Below are 14,118 nucleotides of genomic sequence, written 5' to 3' on the forward strand. Positions count from 1 at the left end.
TTAAGATTGTTTTGGGAACACATAGCAGGGTTCAGGATAATGAAACTTGTAAATTGATTTATACATTTGAAAAATCAGATAATTAGATTCAAACCTTTATTATTAAAAAATAATTTTCGTTTATTTATGATGTAAGGTTGTTACAGACAGCAATTCTGAATAAGTGCAGTACATGCACTGATGACCATTTGAAATGAAAGCCCGTTGTCAAGGAAGTTGATCCTTCTTTGGACAATATTTGTTTCTATGTTTTGAATGCTCTTTTGAAGACAATAATAACCATTATAATATAATTATATGCATATGATTATTTTTTATGTGAAACAGTCGAAGTTTTTACTGCATTCCTTGTTTTGCTTTCCAAAAAAGTACTCGTTGATTATGTTAATGATGTACATTCTATATTTTTCCTTTTCTTTTTCAGAACCCCCGATTGAGACATTTTTATCTGAAATCTACAGTTGTTACAACCTAATATTAGTTCACTTTACGACGGTGAAACATGGGAATTAAAGGATTGACAACGTTCATGAAAAGTAATCCACAGCTTATGAAAGAAATTCGACTGCATGACACAGAGGTAGTCATAGATGGAAATAGTTTGTACCACTTCATCTTTTATAGTAATCAATTGGATTTTCTTCACGGTGGAGATTATGACCAGTACGCATATAAAATAGTTAAATTCTTTAACCTTCTCCACTGTTGCAACATTCAGCCTTACATTGTGTTTGATGGAGGAAATGATCCAAATGACATGAAATTCCAGACAAGTCATAAAAGGATGAAACAGAGGCTCGAGATGGCTATGCAACTGGCAAAAGGACATAAGGGAGACTGTAAAGTTATGCCTATCCTGGCGTTTGACACTTTTCGAGCAGTTTTGAAAGAAATTATGATTCCGTTTGCAGTTTGTGACTTTGAGGCTGACATAGAAATCGCAAAACTTGCAAATAAGTTGAACTGTCCGGTTTTGTCTGATGATAGTGATTTTTATATCTTTCCTTTAACAGCTGGATTTATACCTTTTGAAAGTGTAAGTTTCACGGAGCAGGAAACCAGAATGGAGAATGATAGTTTGGAAAACTTTCTTTCTGCTCGAAGATATAATGTGAACAATTGTGTACATTTCTTTCCATTTTTAGGTAGAAAAGTCCTCCACTTGATTGCTGCCCTCCTAGGAAATGACTATGTTGACACACAAATATTTAAACCATTTTATTCTTCAATCTGGAGGTATGAAGGCTATACACCGTTTAGTATTCCAATAACTGACAAAAGGACCCTCAAAGTTATTCTGTGGTTACGAGGGTTGAAAACATATGAGGACGGAATTTCAGCAATCACATCAAGAGCGTTAACTTCACAACATCTAGAAACTATCCTATCTGCTCTTAAAAGAACTAGGACGGCATTTACTTTTAATGCATCAGATTCTACTCTGTTTCCACACTTTAAGCAAAACAGCAGTGCAATTGAAAAATCAATACGAGGGCAAAATGGTTCGATGATTCCGGAATGGTATCTTTGTTACCATAGACAAGGAATTCTTCCGCCAAGTTCCTCAGACATAATAACATTGCGAAGAAAATTTTTGATCCCTCAGGTGGAAGACCCGAATTCAGCATCCTCCTATCGGTGTAGTGCAAAACTTAGATAATATATGTACGGAATACTGCTTTCAGAAGACATCATGGACGAAGGATTGGCAACAGACAGGATTTCTGATGTCGAAGAGTATGATCGAACAGGGCATACACTTTTGAAAAAAACTGTTCATGCTTTGAGAACTTTGACAGGATATGGCGAACTCCCAAAGCTTTCAGTAATTCCAAACCTTTCGTCATCTCAAAAAGAAAATATTCTTTGTCGGATAATAAATATAACGTCTTTTAGCATCGATTATATGACCAAGGATCTATAGAACTTGTTCTAGGAATAGTTTTATTTTGGATTAAGAGAGCCAGGCCACATGTAACTATTTTCCATTTGCACAGCATACTGGTCTGTCTGATAATGTTGAAATCAAAATGGGTTCTTTTTCATCATGGTACAACTGGATGTGAGAAAAATGTGATAGAAGATACAGTTCTGGGCATGACCGGTGAGTCTTTAAAAGAGGTCTTTTTCAAACTCAATCAATATAGTGCCAAAACTGACCACAACAAAGAAAACCCAGTTGACTCTGGTGTGATCCATGGCTTTGCACAATTCCAGACCTGTCTTATGGGTACTATGCACCTAAACTCTCTTTTGATGTGCCCGTTTCCAAATCCATGCATACATCATCTATTTTCAGGGACATTTCTGTACAATGTTTATCTAGAGCTTAAAAAACAAGAATCTGCTGACATATTTATACATAAAGTTCTTTTAATGGAATCAAATCTTGCACAAATACATCAATGCCTTTTTGATGCTGTGATTAATGCTCTTGACGCAAATGGAATAGCTGCCGCATCCAGATATTTTGAAGAGTGTACGGATCATATAGAAAAAAAGGAAAAAAAAACAAAAGAACACAGCGTGTTCAAACAAGTTCCCAGAGTACAGGAAACAGATTTAGCGTTCTCTATATGAGAGAAAGTGACGAAGACTAAGAGCTTATCTGAAGGGGAGTTATATCATTATTAATCTTAAAAAATACATTGCTGGTGCAAATACGAATAATATATGACATGAAGAAAAGTATTATGAAAACTGGATTATATTCACTGACATCTTATTATATTTTGATCATGTTCATTTGTTGTGTTTACGTATTGTCATGTTATTACATGTACATGTACATTGTGACGGGTGAATTGGTAATTCACTAAAAGAAGGTACGGGTATCCATAAAATACGTTCCTGGCATGTTATGCTAAAGTTAAGCTTATTTACACATATTTTCTATAATCACATAGTCGACCAGAATAAATTGAAGAAAATGGAAGAGAAGCCCCTCCTACGATAGATGCTGTAGAACATAGTACACTTGAGATATATTAATGTCACAATTTTATGCTTAACAGTACTTTAATTAAACAAACCCAGAAAACGCATCAGTGATCAGGATGATTCGGGTTTGTTTTTCGGGTTGAATGAACTGAATCAATTATTCAGCATCCGTCATGATCCTTATTCCACCATGCAATAAGAAAAAGTGTTAAACGAAAATGTTTATTTGCTGTAAAATCTAACTGAAAAATACAACAGTTACTTATAGTAAGAATTTTATTTTGTTGCCGCAATTTTTATTATACATTTTTATATAACCTACAATTTATCCTGCTTTTTGTTCTTAAGTGCATGTACAATCTGTTCAATGTCACTACAGATTGGATAATAAACTTGTAGTATGCACATATGTATATTATTCATATCTGGATTTATCTAAACTAGACATGTGAAATGTCAGACTGAGATATGCATTCCCATAGCAGGGAATGTATTTTAGGCAGAAAATTCACTATATTGGAGCTCCGCCTCCAACCCGACCGCTTAATGCTAGTAGAGTTGGTTTCAAAGGTCATGAGTTCAAGCCCCGGCCGGGGCGGAGGTGAGGTGAGGCTAATTTCTCTAGTTTTTTTTTTTACCGATGTCTCTGTCCGCTTTATCTGGAGAATCATCTGATTTTTTCTCTAAACGTTCTTCTTTCACTTTGAATAACTATCTTTTAAAAGTTTGGATTTTAATGAGTTTTGAGTTATTGAACAAAATGTGCTGCATAAATGGCTTTTGACAGAGTATACATATTCATGTTGTTTATACCCATGAGATACAAAGTCATATATACAAGATATTAAATCTGTAAAACCGAAGTTCAAGCAAGTGAAACATCCGAGCTAACAAGTCGTTCGTACAAGATACCAAGTCGCAAGAACGAGGATACATGTTGTTATTACGAGTCAAACGACATAAATCAGAACAAGTCGTATATATGAGAGAATTTGTTGCATATAGGGGATCATATTACAATGTATTAAGACTCGGTCGTAACTTCAAGATAGTAGTCGTACAAGCCACATAGATTCAGTCGTATTTAAGAAATAGTTTTCGAATAGTCAAGGTATATGTCATATGTACAAGACAATTTCCTTACATTTTTTTCTTACGAGTAAATTTGTCTTACGAACATTGTACGAGAAATTTAGATATACGAATGACAATAATGTCTTTAAAAGGGCGTAATTCGTACTATAACATAATTATATTAAGTCTAAAATTTCGCCATACATGGGGTTCAGTTTTAATTAGTTTAAATAATTGAATGACATTTTTCATTATTCTATAAATAATATGTAAACCATTTTTTTCATTGAAAAATTTATTTGTTTATACGACAAATGTTTTGTTTTGCATTACGGAGTCCCCTACATTCCACTGATAAGAGCTAAGTAAACATTTTTTACTGGGATTTTTGAGTTCCGTTGGAGGGATTGGTTGTTATGGGTAACATGCGATGCGTGTATATTTCATACATGCATTGATACAAACAACTCTTCACACCGTTCAGTTTTAAAATCAGGTGTATTCTGGAACGCAACATGCATCCTTAAAGCTGTAACATAATTTTAACTCCATATTTTCATACGCCATAGCTGAAATTACATACTTGAGCAATTATTGATTAAGGTATAGAAATGACAGCAGAAAATGTAACAGATTTATCGAAGTGTCCCCTTCTAAATTGTTTTTTCACAATGCGTGTGTATAAAACGCCGGCAACATCGGAATATACCTAGTTCGTGTTATCAGGTACAAATTAAGGTGAGTTGATTTCATTCATATTATATTAACTACGGAGGGTTGGATGATCACGGCCATTTTAGGCCATATGTACCTCCATGTAAAGAAGAGCTATGTATAGAGATATGGTAAACTGCTTAAGATTTCAAAGCTAAAATATTCGGGGTTTTTTTTTTACTAGATGTTAGTTTAAGGCAAAAATATCAAAAAACAAAATTTAAAGCAGATATTTCACTGAGAATGAATTTAGCATTGATATCGAGTTTGTAGTACATGCATGTATGAAACATTACGATTATCATAATACTAGCTAAATTGAGAATTGGTCGAAATATACACACTGAGTTAATTATTTTCATCTTTGCAGTCTCTAATGGAAAAACGTGGAATTTGTCTTGTCCTTTGCTTGATCGCAGGCGTCACATTTGCAGGTATTTGCATTTAATTTGATTGATCTATGATGGTTTTGAAAAATTAATGTTTAATTTGCCTATAACTGAATAGCAAAATTATATATGCTTAGTGTCAGAGAATGATATATAAACTCTTGAATATCTCCTTTCCTTTTATCAGTGGAATGGCCAATTGGAACTTACACATTGGTAAAACCAAGATCTGGTTGTCCGCCTGACTGGCTAAAGGGCTGGACCGACCAAGATAACGAGGATAGCCATAATAGCAACAGTATATCATACGGACACCATTTTGCCGGTACCATTTTTAAGTCGTTGCATTGATATGTTTTTTCATAATATTAATCGCTATCTATTAGATGTAGACTGAGTTTTCTAAATGATAGTTTATCAGTTCATTAAAACAAACTTTAATTGCTGTATGTATCTGTGAGAGATTGATACATGTAATGTATCGTCAACATGCATTAGGCGCTATTCCTAATTAAGGAAGCTGGATTGTCAACAAATTAAATCATCAGATCTATCTAAAATTGTAAGAAATCGCAATTTTAGCTAATAATTATTGTTTAGTAAACATAATTCAATTATTTTTTTTTAAATTTGGGTATTTTCCTACAGACCCTGAAACGTACTACTACACCAAAAAAGCGTGCGACTTTCGTGCGAGAAACGTTTCGTGTAAACCGTTTAGCGTTTCGTGTAAACCGTTTAGCGTTTCGTGTGAATCGTGAAGCGTTTCGTGTAAACCGTTTAGCGTTTCGGGCAAAGCGTGCAGCGTTTCGGGCAAAGCGTGTAAATCGTTTCGGGCAAAGCGTGCGAGAACCGTGTGAAACGTTCATCAGATTTCATTCGGAACTCTCTGACAATTTAATTGTTTCAAATAAGCGCTCGTGTTAAACATTACTCTAAACTGTTTGTGATTGGCAAAACTCCTTTGAGATATTCTTGTGAAAAAAATCTACATGTATAAGAAATGATATACTTATCTTTTTACAAAATTGAATTAATTTTTAACAAACAAAAGAAAAGTACGCGTATTAAAAGAAGACTGAGACTATTCGGCTGTATACAACCAATACACATATTCTCGGACATCGGGTAGACCTGCACCTGGCTGAACCTGTCAATCAAACTCTGTGTATTCGTTTTCATTGGATGGTCATGCGTCTCTTTTTTTTGTCAATAGCCAATAGAAATTTAATGACTTAAAGGTAGTCGGAATCAGTATTTGATGATGCACACAATTTCAATGATAGATTATTTAACATTAATTTGAACAAAATTAAATGTAAACATAGAAAGAAAATATACTGTTCATTTCTATGAAATGCGGGAAGTAAATTCTTCTGAATCCCGATTAAAAATAGTTCTACAAGTTATTATTCTAATTATTTAAACACTGATAACGGAAAACTACAAGTAATTAACACACTGAAATTTTCCTAAAATGTACACATGCAATTAATTATAATGGGACTTAATTCAAATAAATCATGATAGATACACTGTATATTGTACGCCGTTATGCGGGGCGCCGGTTATGTATACGAATATTGAGACAAAAATCTAAATCATTTTTTATTTTTTGTTCTTTCCGAAATGCGAAATAGTAATGACAACTTTCTTTATTGTTTAATCCATTGATTTTTTTCTGTGATATTATGTACGGAACATTTATTTACGCGAATGATTCGACATAAAAAAATAATCGGTTGTTTTATAGCATTTTCTAACTTATGTGACTAATTTCATTTTACATAACTTTCAAAATTATCAATGTAAATAATTACAGGTTTATTTACAGTAAGTATTTTTACATCGTATTCTCTGAAACCAATAAAAATATTAACGTGAGAAGAAAAAACAAATCCAATACTGAAAAACCGATTTCAGTTTGTAATCATACGGATTTTATTTTTGGTATTGCATATTGTGTTACGGTAACTTTTTTCTCTGGAATTTTTATTATTTACGACACTAATAAGAATCATGGATATTTCTTTTGAGCTATAAATATATTTATAGAAGTAATATTTTTGGCGAATTCTGTGAATAAAAAATTTTTTGCTTTAAATATAAGTACCAAATTAATTTAATTAATAAATTCAATACTTCTGTACATATATGTTTCTAAAATCAGTATTTCTATTATTTCGTGTTTTCTTAAAATTAATTCTTACTAACAGAGTCAGGGTAAAAATCCGAGAGGACCCGAATCGATCAGAATAAAAGCGTGTCCAAAGCGTGTGGAAAGCGAGCAAATCGTTTCGTGCGAGAATCGTTTCGTGTAAACCGTTCAGCGTTTCGTGTAAATCGTTTAGCGTTTCGGGCAAAGCGTGCAGCGTTTCGTGTAAACCGTTCAGCGTTTCGTGTGAACCGTTTAGCGAGCGGGTAGCGAGCGTGCAGCGAGCGTGTGGTGTAGTAGTACGTTTCAGGGTCTGTATATTTTTATATAGAGCTCTTTTCTCTAAAGGAGATCAATACAGTCCACGGCCATTGAGCCCTCTTAATATTCCACTTTGACGTTTCCGCACCGTTCTATCATAAAAACATAGGCATCTACATCGAAGTGTCAGACATAAACTGGCGATTTCCAGCAACGATATTCATAATGAATAATGAAAATGTTATGATAAATTCTAATAATTTTACAATTTCAGATTCATTTTATGAACTATCAATATCATTTGATAATTATTAGAATTTATCATAACATTTTCATATTAAATTCTCAGATTTATTGAGAAATTCGACATGAAACACTTTTAATTTTTCGAAGAATTATACCCAAATTTTTAAACTGATTACTAGTTATGATAGTTGTGTTATTTGAAACGTCACTGTGTACCAAAACAATTCCTTGCGTCGGTTGCTATGTTATTTACAAAATTCAATTTTATTCATATCTTGTGGTCTAAAAATATAAGTAAAATGTAATGAAATAAACCACAGGAAGTTTCGGAAGAAACATGAAGTTCTACTACTGTACAAAAAATCCAAACATCGGCATGAACGGCGGATTGTGGCCAGACGGGAACTACTGTATACTACAGCATGGGGAGTCGTGTCCAATGGGTATGGTTTGTAAACTCTAAATTGGTTACAATGCACTAAGTATTTTTATTATTTTATGGCTAAAATGTATTCAGCTAAATCTCTCCGTATGCATACTGAGAGTCTAAGACGAGTATTGCAATGATATCAGTAATACAATATCTGTAAAATTTAAAAATAAAATTTGTCTAAAAATAGGGTTAATCATTACAAAACCAGCGCAAATTTTTGTGCGCCGTATTTTGCAACTTTTCAAAACTGTAGCTCCCAGATCATCCATCCGACCTTTATTAAAGACCATAGGCTGCTGACCTGCAGCTAGTTTCAAATTACTACGTATATGACGGTATACCGTCGAATCATTTTTATTCGTGGGGGTCAATGTTCGTGGGTAGCCAAAAATGTACTGGATTTTGGTGGACCTAATTTTGTTGGTAGTGTAATTGGGATAATTTTAATGATTATTATATAACACATGCTTATATTTACGTTCGGGGGGACGTAAATTAGTAGTTATATACATTGTACATGTATATCTAACTGCCTTATTATTCTTTAAGTGGAATAACACATCATTACAAAATGGCTGACCGCTGATCGAAAATACATTTCGTTTTATTAAATGGATATTATGGACTGAAACATGGAACTTACTCCAGAGCCGAGTGAATAGTACATTTTTGGCTACCCACGAACATTGACCCCCACGAATAAAAATGATTCGACGGTATACCGTCATATACGTAGTAATTTGAAACTAGCTGCAGGTCAGCAGCCTATGGTCTTTAAAAAAGTTCGGATGGATGATCTGTATATAACAAAAAAAATATAATTGAATTATTTTTACTAAACAATAATTATTAGGTTAAAATTACGATTTCTTACAATTTTAGATAGATCTGATGATTTAATTTGTTGACAATCCAGCTTCCTTAATTAGGAATAGCGCCTAATGCATGTTGACGATATATTACATGTATCAATCTCTCACAGATACATACAGCAATTAATGTTTGTTTTAATGAACTGATAAACTATCATTTAGAGAACTCAGTCTACATCTAATAGATATCGATTAATATTATGAAACATATACATGCAACGACTTTTAAAAACTGGTACCGGCAAAATGGTGTCCGTATGATATACTGTTGCTATTATGGCTATCCTCGTTATTTTGGTCGGTCCAGCCCTCTAGCCAGTCAGGCGGACAACCAGACCTTGGTTTTACCAATGTGTAAGTTCCAATCGGCCATTCCACTGATAAACGGAAAGGAGATATACAAGAGTTTATATATTATTCTCTGACCCTGAGCATATATGACTTTGCTATACAGTTATAGAAAAAACATTAATTTTTCAAAACCGTCATATTAAGTTAAATGCAATTACCTGCAAATGTGACGCCTGCAATCAAGCAAAGGACAAGACAAATTCCACGTTTTTCCATTAGAGACTGCAAAGATGAAAATAATTAACTCAGTGTGTTTATTGCAACCAGTTCTCAATTTAGCTAATATTCTCGTAATGTTTCATACGTGAATGTAGTACAAACTCGATCTTAATGCTAAATTCATTTTCAGTAAAATTTCTGCTTTAAACTTTGGCTTATGATTTTTTTGGCCCTATACTAACGTTCAGTAAAAAAATCGAATATAATAGCTTTGAAATCTTAAGCAGTTTACTATATCTCTATACATAGCTCTTTACATGGAGGTACATATGGCCTAAAAATGGCCAAGATCATCCAACCCTCTTTAATTAAAATAATATGAATGAAATCAACTCACCTTAATTTGTACCTGATAACACGAACTAGGTATATTCCGACGTTGCCATCGTTTTATACACACGCATTGTGAAAAAAACAATTTAGAAGGGGACACTTCGATAAATCTGTTACATTTTCTGCTGTCATTTCTATACCTAAATAATTGCTCAAGTATGTAATTCCAGCTATGGCGTATGAAAATATGGAGTTAAAATAATGTTACAGCTTTAGGGATGCATGTTGCGTTCCAGAATACACCTGATTTAAAAACTGTTTGTATCAATGCATGTATGAAACATGCACGCATCGCATGTTACCCATAACAACCAATCCCTCCAACGGAACTCAATAATCCCAGTAAAAAATGTTTACTTAGCTCTTATCAGTGGAATGTAAGGGAATCCGTAATGCAAAACAAAACAATTGACGTAAACAAATAAATTTTTCAATAAAAAAAATGGTTTACATATTATTTATGGAATAATGAAAAATTTCATTTCAATTATTAAAACTAATTAAAACTGAACCCCATGTATGGCGAAATTTTAGACTTTTGATATAATTATGTTATAGTACGAATTACGCCCTTTTAAAGACATTATTGTCATTCGTATATTTAAATTTCTCGTATAATGTTCGTAAGACAAATTGACTCGTAAGAAAAAAATGTAAGGAAATTGTCTTGTACATATAACATATACCTTGACTATTCGAAAACTATTTTTTAAATACGACTGAGTCTATGTGGCTTGTACGATTACTATCTTGAAGTTACGACCGAGTCTTAATACATTGTAATATGATCCCCGATATGCAACAAATTCTCTCATATATACGACTTGTTCTGATTTATGTCGTTTGACTCGTAATTACAACATGTATCCTCGTTCTTCCGACTTGGTATCTTGTAAGAACGACTTGTTGGCTCGGATGTTTGACTTGCTTGAACTTCGGTATTACAGATTTAATATCTTGTATATATATGACTTTGTATCTCATGGGTATAAACAACATGAATATGTATACTCTCTCAAAAACCATTTATGCATCACATTTTGTTCAATAACTCAAAACTCATTAAAATCAAAACTTTTAAAAGATGGTTATTCAAAGTAAAAGAAGAACGTTTAGAGAAGAAATCAGATGATTCTACAGATAAAACAGACAGAGATATCGGTAAAAAAAAAAAAAACTAGAGAAATTAGCCTCACCTCACCTCCGTCCCGGCCGGGGCTTGAACTCAAGACCTCTGAAACCAACTCTACTAGCATTGAGCGGCCGGGTTGGAGGCGGAGCTCCAATATAGTGAATTTTCTGCCTTAAATACATTCCCTGCTATGGGAATGCATATCTCAGTTTAACATTTCACATGTCTAGTTTAGATAAATCCAGATATGAATAATATACATATGTGCATACTACAAGTTTATTATCCAATCTGTAGTGACATTTAACAGATTGTACATGCAAAGAACAAAAAGCAGGATAAATTGTAGGTTATATAAAAATGTATAATAAAAATTGCGGCAACAAAATAAAATTCTTACTATAAGTAACTGTTGTATTATTCAGTTAGATTTTACAGCAAATAAACAACATAATCCTTAATTTTCGTTTAACACTTTTTCTTATTGTATGGTGGAATAAGGATCATGACTGAAAAATAAAACTGAACTTTATTTATTTTACAACGATTGATAAGCAAGTTCTACAACTTATATCAATATACAATATAGGATAATGACGGATGATGAATAATTGATTCAGTCTATTCAACCCGAAAAGCAAACCCGAATCATCCTGATCACTGATGCGTTTTCTGGGTTTGTTCAATTTAAGTAATGTTAAGCATAAAATTGTGGCATTAAAGCTGACATGAATTCATAAATACGCATTATTTCCCTTTCATCTCCGACTACTCGCCATATTAGTTGTTGATTTCTATTGTTCTGCTCATCGCTACACACCCCCTATATAAGGCCGAAAACACTATTCATGCTTCTTCGCATTCAGGTATTTCATTCACCCGAACACGTTACCTTGGACGAAAAGACGTGTAGAAACGCGTTTTGAACAAAAATTATATGACAACCACTGCACTGGAAAGGAATATCCAATGAACGATGAAACAAGACAAACTGAAATCCAGGCACAGATACTTCAAAAATCCTCGATAATTGTAGACCGTTTTCCTGTGTATGTTATAACATTGCACATGCGCAACCACGCACTGTGGCAGATCGAGCAATGTCAATGATCGCATGGATTTTTTTTTTAGAAACCGATGGAAACGATGTAACGTTGTTACTTTCTTGAATTTACTATCATTCATCTACTGTGTTGGATAAGGTGCCGCCGGGGTTTTCAAAAAGATGCAGACGTTATGCACTCTGTATTAACGACACGCGTGCATGTATGTTCGATGTGCATGTGAAGTAAGGCAGCACTATTTGTGCAAAAAAGTACGGATACCTTGGAAATTCCTTCAAAGAATAAATATATTTTGTATTTTATTGATTGCTGTTTCCTTTATTCTTTACTACAAAGATTTTACTACAATATGTAGTTCGTGCATTTAGAAGTCCATGTAACTTGAATGCCTCGATCGGAAAGCAACCGACCGTAACTTTCTCGACCGGTATATATTAGAATTTTTTCGCGTTACGAAGTATAGCGAAAAATAATTGTCCTGACGACATGTAAACAATTACGAAAGTGTGGGGTTACTAAGTTTACCTTGTTATGGAGTATTTAGCCAATGAAATTTCAGTATTGAGTGTAGGTGTTCGAATTGATTCATGGGTTGTCAGTAAGGTTCACTTTCTAGCGCACGCCGTCCCGAGCAAGCCGTGTTTTTCGTCATGGACGCCAGACAAATACAAAGCTCAATTTCATCAGAAGTAAACAGAGTTGTTTCACGTCAGCAGTCCGAATTGTTAAGTAGTTTGCAAAATATGATGGACAGTCGTTTGTCAGTTTTTCAACAAAATATTCAACAAATTTCCGCGTCTCAAATATGCAAAATTAAGAACAATTTGAATGAACATTATGTGTTTCGTAAAAAAGGAAACGAGAATCAGTATAAGTATGAAGCCCAAGTGCTCACGAAGTTAAAGGAGGCCAGGGAACATTTAAACTGCAGGAGTGACGATGGAGTGGAGTCGGCAAAGAGCAGTATTGCTGAAGGTATTGAAATGGTTAAAAATCGCCAGAAAGTGATTAAGTTGGCAGATTCGTCTCAGCTTGGTTGGAAAGTAGTCCAGGAGTATCAGGCCAACCCCATAGCAGACGATTCGGACGATGAGAAGAAGATGTACAGAGCACAGATGAGAGCCGAGCGGAAAGTTTTCAACGGGAGAAAACGTCAGAGATTCGAACCCTATCAGAAGAAACCAGCGACCGTCTCCCGTATGGAGACAGATGAAAGATCAACGAGCAGTGGAAAACCCGGCAGATGTTTTGACTGCGGAGCTAAGGGACATTGGAGTCGGGATTGTACGAAGAAAGATGACAAAGCAAACAAGATAAGTGAAAATTAGAAAAAATTTTGCCTATTTCAAATTTGGCGCTTTTTAATGATATAAGTAGTATCATATCTCCAGCTGGTCGTTTAAGATCACGTTACAGCGAATGGGAGAAAATTGGGACAGGTAAAACAATATTAGATATTATAAAGTCAGGATATAAAATTCCATTCAAAACAAATCCTTCTTCTATTGAATTAAACAACAATAGGTCAGCTAAAAATGAACCAGAATTCGTCACAGGTGAGATAAGGATTTTGATAGAAAAGGGATGTGTGTCACGGGTAAGGGAAAAACCTACAGTTGTAAATCCTTTGACGGTGGCCAAAAATAGAAACGGTAAGCGAAGGTTGGTACTGGATTGCAGGCACGTGAATCCTCATTTGCACAAGTTTAAGTTTAGATAAGAAGATGCTGTCACTGCAAAAGAAATGCTTAAAATGGGAGACTTTATTTTTACTTTTGACTTAAAATCAGCCTATCACCATATAGAAATTTATGAGGAACACCGACAATATTTAGGTTTCTCATGGAAAGAAAATGGCAAAATTTCATATTTCGTATACAATGTTTTACCATTTGGCATTTCCACAGCAGGGTACATTTTTTCAAAAGTTCTTAG

The 14,118-nt window shown here is 34.0% G+C and overlaps 1 long non-coding RNA gene and 2 pseudogenes across 1 annotated transcript; all 3 read left to right on the forward strand.

The window, feature by feature from the left end:
* Positions 1-470: 470 nt before the first annotated feature.
* Positions 471-3,246, forward strand: LOC128160279 (protein asteroid homolog 1-like; annotated as a pseudogene).
* Positions 3,247-5,095: 1,849 nt separating this feature from the next.
* On the forward strand, positions 5,096-8,223 carry LOC128160280 (uncharacterized). The gene is made up of 3 exons (XR_008240265.1): positions 5,096-5,162; positions 5,305-5,442; positions 8,100-8,223. It is a non-coding gene; the product is annotated as an uncharacterized LOC128160280 (long non-coding RNA).
* A 4,602-nt stretch (positions 8,224-12,825) lies between these two features.
* On the forward strand, positions 12,826-14,118 carry LOC128161255 (uncharacterized; annotated as a pseudogene).

Source organism: Crassostrea angulata, chromosome 8 (genome assembly GCF_025612915.1).
Source record: "Crassostrea angulata isolate pt1a10 chromosome 8, ASM2561291v2, whole genome shotgun sequence".
Lineage (NCBI taxonomy): Eukaryota > Metazoa > Mollusca > Bivalvia > Ostreida > Ostreidae > Magallana > Magallana angulata.